A 13492-nucleotide genomic window follows, 5' to 3' on the forward strand; every position below is an offset into this window, starting at 1 on the left:
TATTATTTCTATTAATATGATTTTACTTATTTATTTATTATTTTTTAAAACCTTTTTTAACCTTTTTTTTCTCCTTCTATTTGATATTTCCTTATTTATTTTTATTTTTCAATTTAACATTCTTTTTTACTTTTTCAATAGTAATCTCAATCAATCAAATGTAAACTATTCGGATTGAATTTTTAAATTTCGATTTAAATTTTAATTTTCGCAATTAATACAACCGATAAATTAATTAATACCGAAAAGACAGTATAAGGATACTAATCTTTCCTTGGTTGTAACCGACTCCCGAACCACACACATTTTCGGATAAAACACAGATCATATAAGATAATGTCTGATCAACCTAAATATTATTTTTAAATTATCAGTGACGGCTCTAAGTTGGTTTTTAAGTCGAAGTCCAATTTCGTGCATACTCCAAAGACGGCTACGACAATTAGACAAACTTTATATTGTTTTCCAGTGTGTTAAATGCTTTGATGAAACACCATAAAAGGTGCATAATGGTTAAACCTTTTTAAATAAAAGGAAACAATGGAAAAATATGATCAATAGAACACATTAAAGTAAATAAATATATATATATATAGGGAAATCAATAAATAAATAGATATACAAGATGCCACGAACTAAACTACCATAAGATTCCAGAGTTGTTGCAAAGCTGTAATGTGTGAAGACACTGCCCGATTCTGGAATCATCGTTGGCCTTGTTCAGTCGAGTTCAGTTCTGTAACCTGGAAAAATCATGATGTGTACTCAAAAGGCTGCGGGACCTGAGGCTCGTCGAGTGCCATAGCTGATGATCGACCTGCAGCTGGTGATGCCGCCGATGCGGGTGCATCTGTTAGAGAGAGCACCTCTGGTTCGTTAGGGCACAGGTCTTTAAGGAGAACAAACCCAGATGGAGCCGGCTTCACAGGCACATATCGACTTTCTAAAAACTTGATGAACTTCTCCTGAGCAGGAACCACTTTGGCTGGGTTGGTCAAAATCCCAAATGTTGGTTCCGGTTCCGGTTCCGGCTCCGGCTCTGCTTTCTTCTCTGGAAGGCTATCAACCTGCTCATCATAAAGCATCAATGAAAGGTAAGTAAATATTTTTGATCGATCATCTACTGAACAAATCTCAAACATTCAATGATAATCTTTGTTCCAATTCTTAATTTTTCTTAATATACGCGTATCCGGCAACCATATCCAACACATCCAAATATAGATATAGAAATATTATCCTCCAAAGACTCGTCAAATACATAAGAAATCTTGGAAAATAAAGTGAATATACCTGTGATGGACATAACACTCACATCCAAGTCCCAAGTAACATAGATAAACAAAGCATTCGAAGAGATATTTTGTCCTTTAGTTTTAGAGTTGAACTTTAGTCCCAATCCCAGCATAACCCAAATGAGTTGCTGAAGTAATGCTCATTGCTCGGCCCACTAAGCCCCCAAAAGCCTCGAATTCTAAAATCTAATTAGGAAGATATGATCTTCCAAAATCCCTTCAAATACATAAAAAGAAAAAAAAATTGAAAATACCCGTGTTGGACATGTACTTCTATTCAACACATCAGAATCCAAGGAAACATAGATCTATACAATAAAAGAGGAAATTTAAACATTCTTCAAAAGGATAACTTGATGAATCTTACCTGCATAGCTTCACCAACCTTCTCACTAGATGATTTCCCTTTTCCAGTATTTGGAGCAGCAGATGATTTCTCCGCATTAGCCTTTTGTTCTGCCTCTTTCTTACCCCTAGCTTTAGCCTTTGCTAAAGTTGACAGGACAGCAGTTGGGAGTTTAACAGCTGGCATAGTTGGTGGGTGCAGTAGTTGGCTTTGGATACTCGAAAAGCAAAGGTTTTGCATGGGATAAGAACTCAAATTTCGGAACCTTCAGGTCGTAGTTCAGTCCGATAAAAGCTGTGGGTGAGAACGATAAACTCACAAAATAGATTAGGGGATACCAATACCAAAATTGGCTAAAAACCGCAAGACAGACAATGGCGGTGACTTTGTTGTGCTTTGTTTTAGAAAGCAATCTTATGGTCACATTCCTCCCACCAGCATCAAGGATCCCAGAGGCCAAGATTGCTCCCATCTTGCTCATTGTATCCTCATGCTTATCACGTATTATCTTCTCCAATTTTCGCCTAGATTAACGAGTTAAAAAAAAAGCAATATATATGTACAAAAATTACACATGGAAAAGAAGGAAGAAAAAAGACCTGAATGTTCCAACACGCGAATCACAGGCTTCATTGATCTGGACCATGACCATAGCCATCGCAATGAGGGCACCTTGACGAACAAAATCAACAGTATCCAATATTAAGGGTTCTAGCAATGATACTGCTTCACTCAATCCTGTGCCAGCACATGAAAGCCCCACTGCAAGTGCCGCACCATATCGAACATGTGGGTTGTAAGACTCAGACAGTAAAGAGACAATTCGAGGAGTCTGCAGTGTTGACTAGACCATATTGTGAGATCTTCAGAAATTCATAAGCCCAATGACAGATCCAAAGAAAAAGTTAGAAAAATTATGGGTAAAAAGGTGCATCAAACATTAATAACATCCCACACACATGAGGGAAAACAGCACCTACCTGTGATGGCTCTGAATATAGAACAAACCCCAACGCTAAAACAGCAGTTCTTCTAACATCATCACTCACATCCGATACAGAAAAGTGCAGGAGCTGACGAATAGCCTTGTTGTTTGCTGTCCCCCTAGAGGCCAATGCTAATGCACATGCCACCACAGCGTAGTATAGGATCTTGATCCCGAGTCATCTGCTCAATTAATGTATCAGCTTCCTCTTCCCTTCCATAAACTGTAAGAGCTATCCCTAAAGCTAAACCCCTGAAACCAAAAGGTAAAAACATACAGAGTAAAGAACACTACCAGGATCAAGCCTGGTCCAATACCAAGATATGAAACTTTACCTGATAATTTTCTCATGTCGTGTCTCATGTGCATAAGCAAGCATCTCCCTTGCCTTCTCACTTGCAGTTCCAACCATAAGCAAACCCATACTGATGCCAGCAGCATCACCGGCAACAGCACTGTCAGTAAAAAGCACAGTTTTCACCTCATCATATATTTCTAGATCAGCAGTTCCTAGCGCAGCCAAACCAAGACCTAAGCATGCCCCATGTTGGATAGCCTGGACAAAATGTATCCAGTAATTTATTTCGCATAAACTAGATGCTATTTTGTCAAACAATATAAGACAGATCCAAATCATCACGAATGGCATAGAGGTAAGAAATAACAAGCTGATGAGCATGTTTTCTTGTGAGTAGATATAAAGTCATCATCTCTCATTACTTCCAGGCCTATTCGTTGGGGGGGGGGGGGGGAATGAAGCTATTGTGGACCAAGAAAGTCAATATATCTCAACATTAGTGTTGCGTAGGCTATCTCGAAGGAATTGCTTAATGCCTTCACCATGGTTGGCATGAATGAGACTGAAAGCATACAGTGCACCACCTTCAGAGTATGGACTCCCACCACCTTGGGGAAGGTATGGAGCCATCAAAGACCGCCCCTGCTGCAGATGTCCTCTGTGGATAACACCAAGCCCAGCAGTTGCACTGAATTTGGCCCAATTTGTTGCTATACTCAGCCAATCCTTATGATCGCAACAGTAATAGTAAGTATACAGTCTAAAAGAGTGGAAAGGAAACAGCAAGATAATTGTTTTACCAGATTGTCCCTCAGGAACATATCCACTGTTGTTCCAGCGTGCATTACAGCATTTGCATAGATTGTAGCACTGTGAAACACTATTCCTCATTTCAACAGACTGCTTTATTGCCTTCAAAATTAATAGATCCGATCTAAGATGAACAGAAACCAGTTAATACCTTGTATTTTTGTCAATGCCTCACTTGTTATAACTGTACAAGATCTGTAGGGTCAACTGTGTTGAGGCCTCTCCAGACAAAATTCCTTTTATTTTTGTCAGCCTCTCAGCATACATAACTCCTTTAGGATCAACCTCGGGCACATCTGTTGGTTAAGCAGAAGAACAATCTGTCATCAGAACATCCTCTGAAGCATTAGAATTTTCATTTTGAATGGGAGCAGGGTCACTCACTGGATTCTGGCTGTACTGATTCAGAAGGCTGAGATTTGGGAGCAGGAAGCCGATCTCTTACATTTAAGAGAAAAGCCTGATGCTCATTCTCCACAAGATCAAATGCAACTTGGAAAGCCAAAAGAGCATCCTCCTTATTTTCAGAACGGAGAAGTTTCTCCAATATTTTTGCAACACCTTCAGGTTCATCCAAGAACATGAGACACTGAGAAGTGCTCAAATAATCAGGAGAAGGCAGTTTTTGGTACAATTTAACAAGAAGCTGGAGCACCTGCATGAACAAAAGAATAACCAGCCAACATGATGGATCTTGCAGAATTTGCGAGGTGGTAGGAAAATTTCCAAAAGAAGATTAAATAATAAATGAATACAAATTTTTCTAATAAAAGAATGTCAAAAAACTAGTAGCAATGGAATTAACACAAAGTACAGATTTTTTATAAACTACTGATATAACATCCTTACCTCTTGGCGATATTCTCGGCGATATATAAATGAATGAGAGACGTGAGTAGAATATGCTAAAGTTGCATGAACATTATTGCTCCTTGTTATTGCTTCCTCAAGTTTATCAAGTCTTCTGCACTCGATTGCAATTCCCATCGCTTGTTGATATTTTCCATCAATAATGTACCTAAATTAAAGAACAGTATGATAAATAGACAACTCCAAATATTTTCATCATGTATGAGAAAAGCTCTATTACTTGTCGAGCATTCTCTCCACAATCGCCTCCAACCTATGGTCAATCTCTGCTGCCTTTGACCGAACACTGGTATACTCATCTATTGCCTTGGCTGGAATTAAGAGCAAGAGTCAAGTGCATAGAATATCAAATTTAAAACATGAAATACAATATACTCAACAATAAGTGAATAATAGGCTTCTCTAAAGCCCTCATTAGCAGCAAAAAAACAACCAAAGCCAACATTGTAATGGATTTCAATTAATCAAACAGTTATTAATAAACACAAAGTATAGCAAATGAACAGAAGTTGCTACCAAGGAGAGTATGAACATAATCAGATTCCTCAGAAATATCGAAAAGGGAGCCCACTCCAAGAGCATATGACAATGAATCATTGAGCTCTCCCAAGTAATAAAAGACCTGAGTGTAAAAACAATGTAGCCCAAATAAGTAAAAAGTCAACAAAGTCAAAATTGCATGAAAAAAATGTAAGCAGAGAGAGAACATCTACTTCTATTACTTCAGTTACAAATTGTAAATGCAGTCAAACTAAAGTTAACTGCATGACAACAGGCACCATCTTACTTAACGTGATAAATGTATCTCATGAAAATTATAATATTAAAATAAGTTTATATTATATATATACACATACATACATACACACACATATGTTGTATGTGATAGAGTATATTAACCTTTCTTTTTTGGTTAGTCTCTAAAAGGTGGACTACTCTTTTGGATCATTAAAATTTGATAATCAGAAATAATTTTTAAGAAAACACGACCAAAAACAAAAGATGAACAGATGAAGATCATGGAGTTCAGATTTTTCCTTTTCCATTTTTGAAAAGAAATCATCCTTTCAGGTTCCAAAGAATATGCTAGTTATACACATTCGTTAACTAAGATACACATTAATACACAAACAAACTGTGATGGACGAGAGGAGAACCTTTGAGACAAGCAAAGCAGCAAGTTGTCTCTGATGCTGACCACATTCTTCATCTTCATATAAGCTCCCTCTAAAAATCACAAGCATAATATCACTATTCACATAACTCATTTAGTGGACTTCTTTGTTAACAAGATTACTACCATTAAAGGCCAAATAACTTACACAGACTATCTAAGAATGGAAGAAATAGTGCCAGATAAAATTTAAAATAAGCTGAAAGTGGATGAATGAAGATAAACCTAACATCACATTCCCTTTCTTCCCCCAGCCGAAAACAGAAATAAGAAATTTTCCGATTGAACATTGAACTTAATTTAGCAGAAGTTCAAAAATCATGGCCACCATTGTTTTTATTCTCATAAAACGTATACCTCCCTAAGAGAAAAACCATTACCTAAATTGCAAAATAATTGTTTGTTTCTTTCTCTTTTTGTTTTTTTTTTTTTTTTGTGTGTGCGCGCGCGCGCCTGTGTGAATAACAAAATAACTGCTCCAAATGCTTCCTAATTCTGAAACTTATAAAACAAATGCAAAACTACAAAGTATAGAGCTTGTCTAAAGCAATCAATAATCACATACATAACTTGCTACAATTTAGGTGAATCAAAAATTTCCCCATTGCCTCCTAAAATCTAAAAAACCAAAAATCAAAACCATTGGAAATCTCAGAAATTCCAAATTTTACGCACTTAATGAATTCAAACTACATTCTCAGTCTTTCTCACAGTAGCTAAACCAAAACATTAGGAAAAAGGGGCTTTCTACTCTTTGTTTCATTCAATTTTCCCAGCCACCAATCAGTTCAAAACAACAAAAACCTAATAAACATAAGGAAATAAAACATCACAAAAATACCACCACAATAAAGAACAAGGCTACATAATAGGCTAACATAATTGGAACGCTGTTAGAGATCTCTGGCCAAAATTGATCAACGAAGCAAATACGATTAGTGAGAGCATGGAACTTCAACTGGGGATGGCTCTCATTAAGCGTCGCAAGTACCCCTCCAGCGGAGCTGACCGTCTACGATCCGTAAACGCACGCAAAAGAGAAAGGACGACGGAGAAAGAAAATTATTTCCGATGCAAAATAATTGAAAAGTATCAGAATAATAAAATGTATCTATAAGGATTATTTTTTAAAAAATAATTTTTTAAAAGTAAAATAAAATATTAATGGAAAAAAGACATTTGAGACCCCTATACTTTAGAAAAAATTTAGTGTGACCCTCGAATTTTCACTTAATGTATCTCTATAATTCAGAAAATAAACTCAATATGACCCTTTGAACAATGTTTTCTGTCGTTGATAGTAATAGTACTGATGTGACAATTCATGGTATTGATGTAATGATTTACAGTGTTGAAATGGTAGTACATGGTGACTACTAACATGACAAATAGACTAAATTAATTTTTTTTATCTTGTTCAATGGTCAAATTGATTTTTTTTAAATCATAAACTTAATTACTTTTTAAAATAAAAATAAAAATTATATTAAATTTAAAATTTTCAAATATTTAAAAATTTAAATTATTAACATATATTAAAAACTAAATATTTTTAAAAAATTTAATATCTATCCTAATCTATAAAATGATAAATTATAAATTATTAGAAAATCAAAATAGTTTTAAAAACATATATTATACATGATATATGCATGTAATATATAGTTATATCATTAACGTTTATACAAAATATAACACTCAAATTATACCCGACCTAAAGTCCGAAAGGTTTGGATATTACACGAGACCATCAGAGTAGCTAACCCCAAAACTTTACTTTAAAACGTGTTTAATTCAGGAATAAAAGTCATCTACTGCAGTTTAAAGTAAAACGTAATTATTGAGTTTACAAACGGGAGAACTCCCAAAATAAATTCTCAAAATACATCAAATTTGTCAAAAGAATTATGACTCAATTATACATAAGGTCTATAAAAATACATGCCTACTAAAATAATCGAGACGTACTCTACAACTTGTTGATATCTGGAATCCACAACCTGGCGAAAAGCTCCCTAACTGGCACCTACTGACTTGCGAACAAAACTAAATTTCGAGCTACAAGCCTAGTGTCACATAGATAACTCTATTATACTACATGCATCCATTAGTTGGGGATGCTAACTGTAACAACCCGAATATTTACAAAATAATAGTCAATTGAAATTTGAGATTAATTGTGAAAATTTACGAAAATTCGGGACTAAATTGAAAGATTTTAAAATTTGGAGCTTGTTTTAGAGTTAAAGAAAATTCAGGGACCAAGCCCTGAATTTACCCAAGAAAGTTAGGTATTTGGGTGAATATAATCGTGCATTTGGTTCTGAAAATCAGAACCAAAATGCTCCCAAATTCCTTTTCCCCTACGTCGTTTCCGACCCCGATCCTGACGCCGTCCGAATTCCGATCGTTGTTTTGAAACCACCGTTGTGTTTATCATCGAGCGATGAACAAACCCTTCAAATTAATTGAAGCGAAACGCGACCAAACGTCAGGAATTTCCAGTCAAAGTATCGACGTTTTTTTTAGCTCTATCGCCGGGAAAATCTTAAATTCACCGCTGATCGTTGCTCCGTTTACGACACCTCCAGCACCATCGTGTTCCTTGTGTCATTGCGAGTCCGCCGGTGTCAACCTTGTTCGCCGTAGACGGCGGCGCGTGAGGAGGTGGAGCAGTCAAAGATTCGGTCGAGTTGAAATCGAGCTCTCCGCCGTTCAAAAATTTGAACCGATCGTTGTAAGTATCTCGAAATCGCTCAAAATAATTTTTAGAAATTTTTCCGGGATTTTTAGGGCCCCGGGGGAAGCCTCACACGCCACACGCGTCGCCGTAGGGAGAGTGGACGCTGCTGGAAACCGGTTTGACCGGTTTTCAACCGGGTTTGACCGGTTTCGACCGGTTTTGACCGATTCGAATCGTTTTGACCGGCCTAAACCGGTCTGACCCGACCTGACCGACCCGACCCGAATGTTGACCCGACCCGACCGTTGACCGTTGACTTCCTTTGACCAAAACTTAAAATAGCTTTGATCGAGCATTAAACGACCGTTAATCTTTTCCGAGTATACCTATCCTGATAGTTTTCGACGTGCCGAATCCGTTTCCGCTGTCTGTTTCGTCAAATTCAAACCCGAATGCCTCCAAATCGACGGTCAAAGTGGTTGACTTTGACTTTGACCAAGAATTTGAATTTTCGGAAAGTCATACTTTATGTTTTTCGACGTCCTGATTCCGATTCCGTAATTCGTTTGGCCAAATTCAGACTCGAAATACCCCAAATTAATAGTCAAACCCGAAAAATGCTTATATACTTAAGAAGTTAGCTTTGAACAATTAAATAGGATTTGGGACTGATAAATTATTATTGTTTGAAGGTACAAGAGACTCTCCGGATCGTTCGACAGCTCGACCCAGCTCTTCTAGATCAGTTAAACCACGTGTTCCAGTATTCACCCGTTCGAAAACTGTAGCAGAGCGTGGTGAAACCAGCAATCAGTAGATTTGCTATTTGAACCTATTATCGAGGTGTGTTCCCTACTTATTACTGAACTGTTTTATTGGTTTTAATATGTGGTACACCGAATTCATTGGTTATTGTTTTATGGATGCACCAATTTAATGTGACAATTTAATGTGACAATTTATGGAATATGGATGCTATCTAATTTTTGTTTTGAAATGGTATATGATTACCATGTTTTTGGATTTATGGAATTTATGTCACGGTGCAATTGAATTTTGGAATTAAATTACGATGGAATAGCTTGATCAAGCTAAATGGGCCTAATGTGACTCTTGAGGGCCCCAAGATGTTTCATAGGTCGGCTTTTTGTTGTGTGCTTAGGGTAAGCTATATGGACTTATTGACTTGGGCTTAGGATACAAGCTTCATAGCTTATCCTTAAGTCGGCTGTCTTTTTGCTATGTGCATAAAGTAAGCTATATGGAAAATAATTTTGGGAACTACTGATGGTGTACCAGAAAAGGGTTTAAACTATGATTTTCAAAAGTTAAACTCTTTTATGAATTTATGAGATTTACTGGACTATGATTTGTACCTATTGTGATTTTATGAAAATGTTGGGACACACTGAGCCTAGCTCACCTTTCGGAAAAATAATGTGATCCATCAAAATGAGTGCTAGACGGGAGAACTCCCAAAATTAATTCTCAAAATACATCAAATTTGTCAAAAGAATTATGACTCAATTATACATAAGGTCTATAAAAATACATGCCTACTAAAATAATCGAGACGTACTCTACAACTTGTTGATATCTGGAATCCACAACCTGGCGATAAGCTCCCTAACTGGCACCTACTGACTTGCGAACAAAACTAAATTTTGAGCTACAAGCCTAGTGTCATATAGATAACTCTATTATACTACATGCATCCATTAGTTGGGGATGCTAACAGTTCAGTCATGCAGCAACAAAATGCATCAAGCATATGTCATAGCAAGATATCAAACACATACACAATGTATAAGTATATCATTGAATTTACATATATCGTGGCTCTGCCATCGAATAACGGAAGTTTTTTAGCACTAATACTAAAGTGTCCCGACACTAATACGGAAGTGCAATTGCACTGATACTAAAGTGCCTCAGCACTGATAGGAGAAAATTTAAATATCTCAATTCACAAATACTAAACAAACATCCATAAGTTCAAGAAGCTCAGGTGTCCTCATTGTTTCCCGAGTATCAAACAAATGCTAGTTTTATGTCATCCTAACTGGTGTCATTTCCAGATGTAACCGCATTAATTACAATTCTCATTTGTAATTTTATTAGAAAAGTCTCATCGCTTCTTAATTCCCTTCTCGAACACTTGAAGAAAATTTGGTTTTTTACCCAACTCAGGACGAGGGTATCGATACTGAGCCATTCAATATCAATACTAACCCTTGAGTATTGATACCCTCCCTTGGTATCGCTACAAAAAATGGCTATTGGATCCTAAAAAAACTAGGTAGTATCGATACTCCTAGCTAGAGTATCAGTACTCTTATCTTGGGGTATCGAAACTACCTCGAGTATATATACCAAGTTTTGCTTCGATGTTTTGAAAATTAATCTAGTATTGATACCCTTATTGAGAGTATTGATACTCTACCTGTAGTATCGAAACTTTCATGAGTATCGATACCAAAATTGGCTACTAAAATCTGACTTGAAATGTTAGTATCAATAATAAGCTCGGAGTATCGATACTCCTAGCCCAAACCATCCTTTATTTTAGCTACACGAAGAACAATATCGATATTATTCATTCAATATTAATATCCTTACCCAGAAATATCATGTTTGAGTGCGAAAATGTCCTCTAACTTCCCTCACAAGTCTCTCTATGACCCTTAAATGTTTAAGCTTTATGAGAGTTCTTAAGCATCATTATAGGATATTTTAGAGCAATATAAACATCAAATACCTCATTTTCCCCATAAATCCCAACAACCATTTTTTTGGGCATGCAAGAACACAAAAAGCAAACAAATCACAACCTATTGATCTAAAACTGGTATATGTGAGTTAGGAATGTGTTACCTCACTATTAGTTACTGGAAAACGTCCACAAGGTCACCCAAGCATCAACTTCTTCTTGTTCTTGCTTTTGGAGCTTTCTCCAACTTCTCTCACTAACCAAACACAATGAGGAAGATTACTAATGCTTAAAGACTTTAAATGAGTAGAAACATGATTTTTAAACACTTAGGGATGAATTTGGAGCCACTTAGAGTTCTAAACCTCAAAACCTCTCTATCTCCCCCACTTTGACTAACACAACCAAATCTTGAGATGTTGGGCTAAAAAAGAAGTTATAGGGGAGGAGATTAATATTCTTACCTTTTGAAATTCAGCTTAGCCTTGCTGGACAACAAAGTTACCACCTTTTTTACTCACAAAAAGAATAAGGTGAAGGCAAGAAGAGGAAGAAGACAAATGGTGAGGAAAATGAAAAGCTAAGTTTCAGCCTTTTTACTCCATTGACATCACCGAAAGTAAATGAAAATAAGCCTTTCAAAACTTTAGGGGTTAATTGGTACCCTAGTCCTTCCTCTTTTGGCCCCAATCTAAAAATTCCCTTTTTATCAACTGTTGGGCTCAGCCTAAGCCCAATTTCAACTCACTCTTAGCCCAATTGTATCTCAAGAGTCTTCCACACACTCTAAGCCCCAATCTAAAAATTCCCTTTTCAAATTCAGATTTATGCATTAATACGAATAACTGACGATGTTTTTTAACAAAATTTAATACAAATTATAACTAGTAAATATTGTAAGTTACTCGCATCAATACACATATCTAGTGATATTTTTGATACAAAATTTATAAGACTCAATTAATCCACCAAGAGTACTTATATAAGTATTAATGATATGACTATATATTATATATAATATATGTTTTTAATTTTTTTTTATTTTTTTAATAATTTATAATTTATTATTTTATAGTTTAAGATCTATATTTAAATTTTAAAAAAAAGTGTAGTAGTATGTTTAATATTTTTAATTTATATATTAACTTTTTAGTAATTTAATTTGTATTTTTAATATTTTTTATTTTTAATATTTTGAATATTAAAAAAATATTTTACATTTAAGATAATTTTTATTTTTTCAAAAAAAAAACAAGCTTCTGAATTTTTAAAAAAGTTAATTTAACCCTCAAATAAGATCAAAAAATCTATTTAACACATTTGTCATCGTGGATCGTCACCTAAACACTATGAATCGTCATGTCAACGCCATAACGATCAATAGCAAAAAACGTTGGTCAAATAACCATATTAGATTTATTTTCTAGGTTGAAGGACTATATTAAATGAACGTTCATACTAATTTTTTTTCAAGACTAGAAGAGGTCGGTACCTTTTTGCCAAAATCAATCTCTAACATCTATCTTTTAAAATCTTTATCCAAATATTTGGCGAAATAAGATAACAATTATTTTTGAATTTTTAAACTGAATACATATACATTTGATTTCGTTACTAATGATACTCTATCAATTTGTTTTAAAGGATTTATATATAATTTTTAAGGTAAAATATATAAATATTTATATATACATTTTTTTAGAGTAAAGTACACAAATGGTCATCCGACTATAGGGTATTGCTTTATTAAGTCACTCTACTATTAAAAGTTACAAAGCAATCCTCCTATTATAGAGTGTTGCTTTGTTGAGTCCTTTCACTATTAAAAGTTACAAAATGATCATCTGACTATTCATTTATTCTATACTCGTCATTTTTTGTTAAAAATTGATAGTATTATAAGTTGAACGTTAACTTGTTGATTGTGATATGATAAAATCTGATCTTAGAATCTCAAACGACTATCATATCCAGTTATCGTCCAGTTTAGACAACGACCAATTTTTAACGGAAAAGGACGAGTTTAGAACATAATGAATAGTCAGATGGTCATTTTGTAACTTTTAATAGTTGATGGACTTAATACAGCAACATTCTATAGTCAGAGAATCATTTTGTAACTTTTAATAATCGAATGACTTAATAAAGCAATGTCATATATAGTTGGGGGACTATTTGTGTACTTTACCCTTTTTAAAATATTATAAAATAATTATTAAACTTTTCAAATTATTCATTAATATTTAGGATAAACTTCATGTTTAGTACTCAAACTATTGCTTTTGTTCAATTTTGATACCTAAACTTAACTTTTTCAAAAT

General features: G+C 35.0%; 1 pseudogene; it reads right to left on the bottom strand.

Moving 5' to 3' along the window:
- Positions 1–541: 541 nt before the first annotated feature.
- LOC120138951 lies at positions 542–11249 on the bottom strand (annotated as a pseudogene).
- Positions 11250–13492: the final 2243 nt, after the last annotated feature.

Source organism: Hibiscus syriacus, unplaced genomic scaffold (assembly GCF_006381635.1).
Source record: "Hibiscus syriacus cultivar Baekdansim isolate YM2019G1 unplaced genomic scaffold, ASM638163v2 tig00002237_pilon, whole genome shotgun sequence".
Classification (NCBI taxonomy): domain Eukaryota; kingdom Viridiplantae; phylum Streptophyta; class Magnoliopsida; order Malvales; family Malvaceae; genus Hibiscus; species Hibiscus syriacus.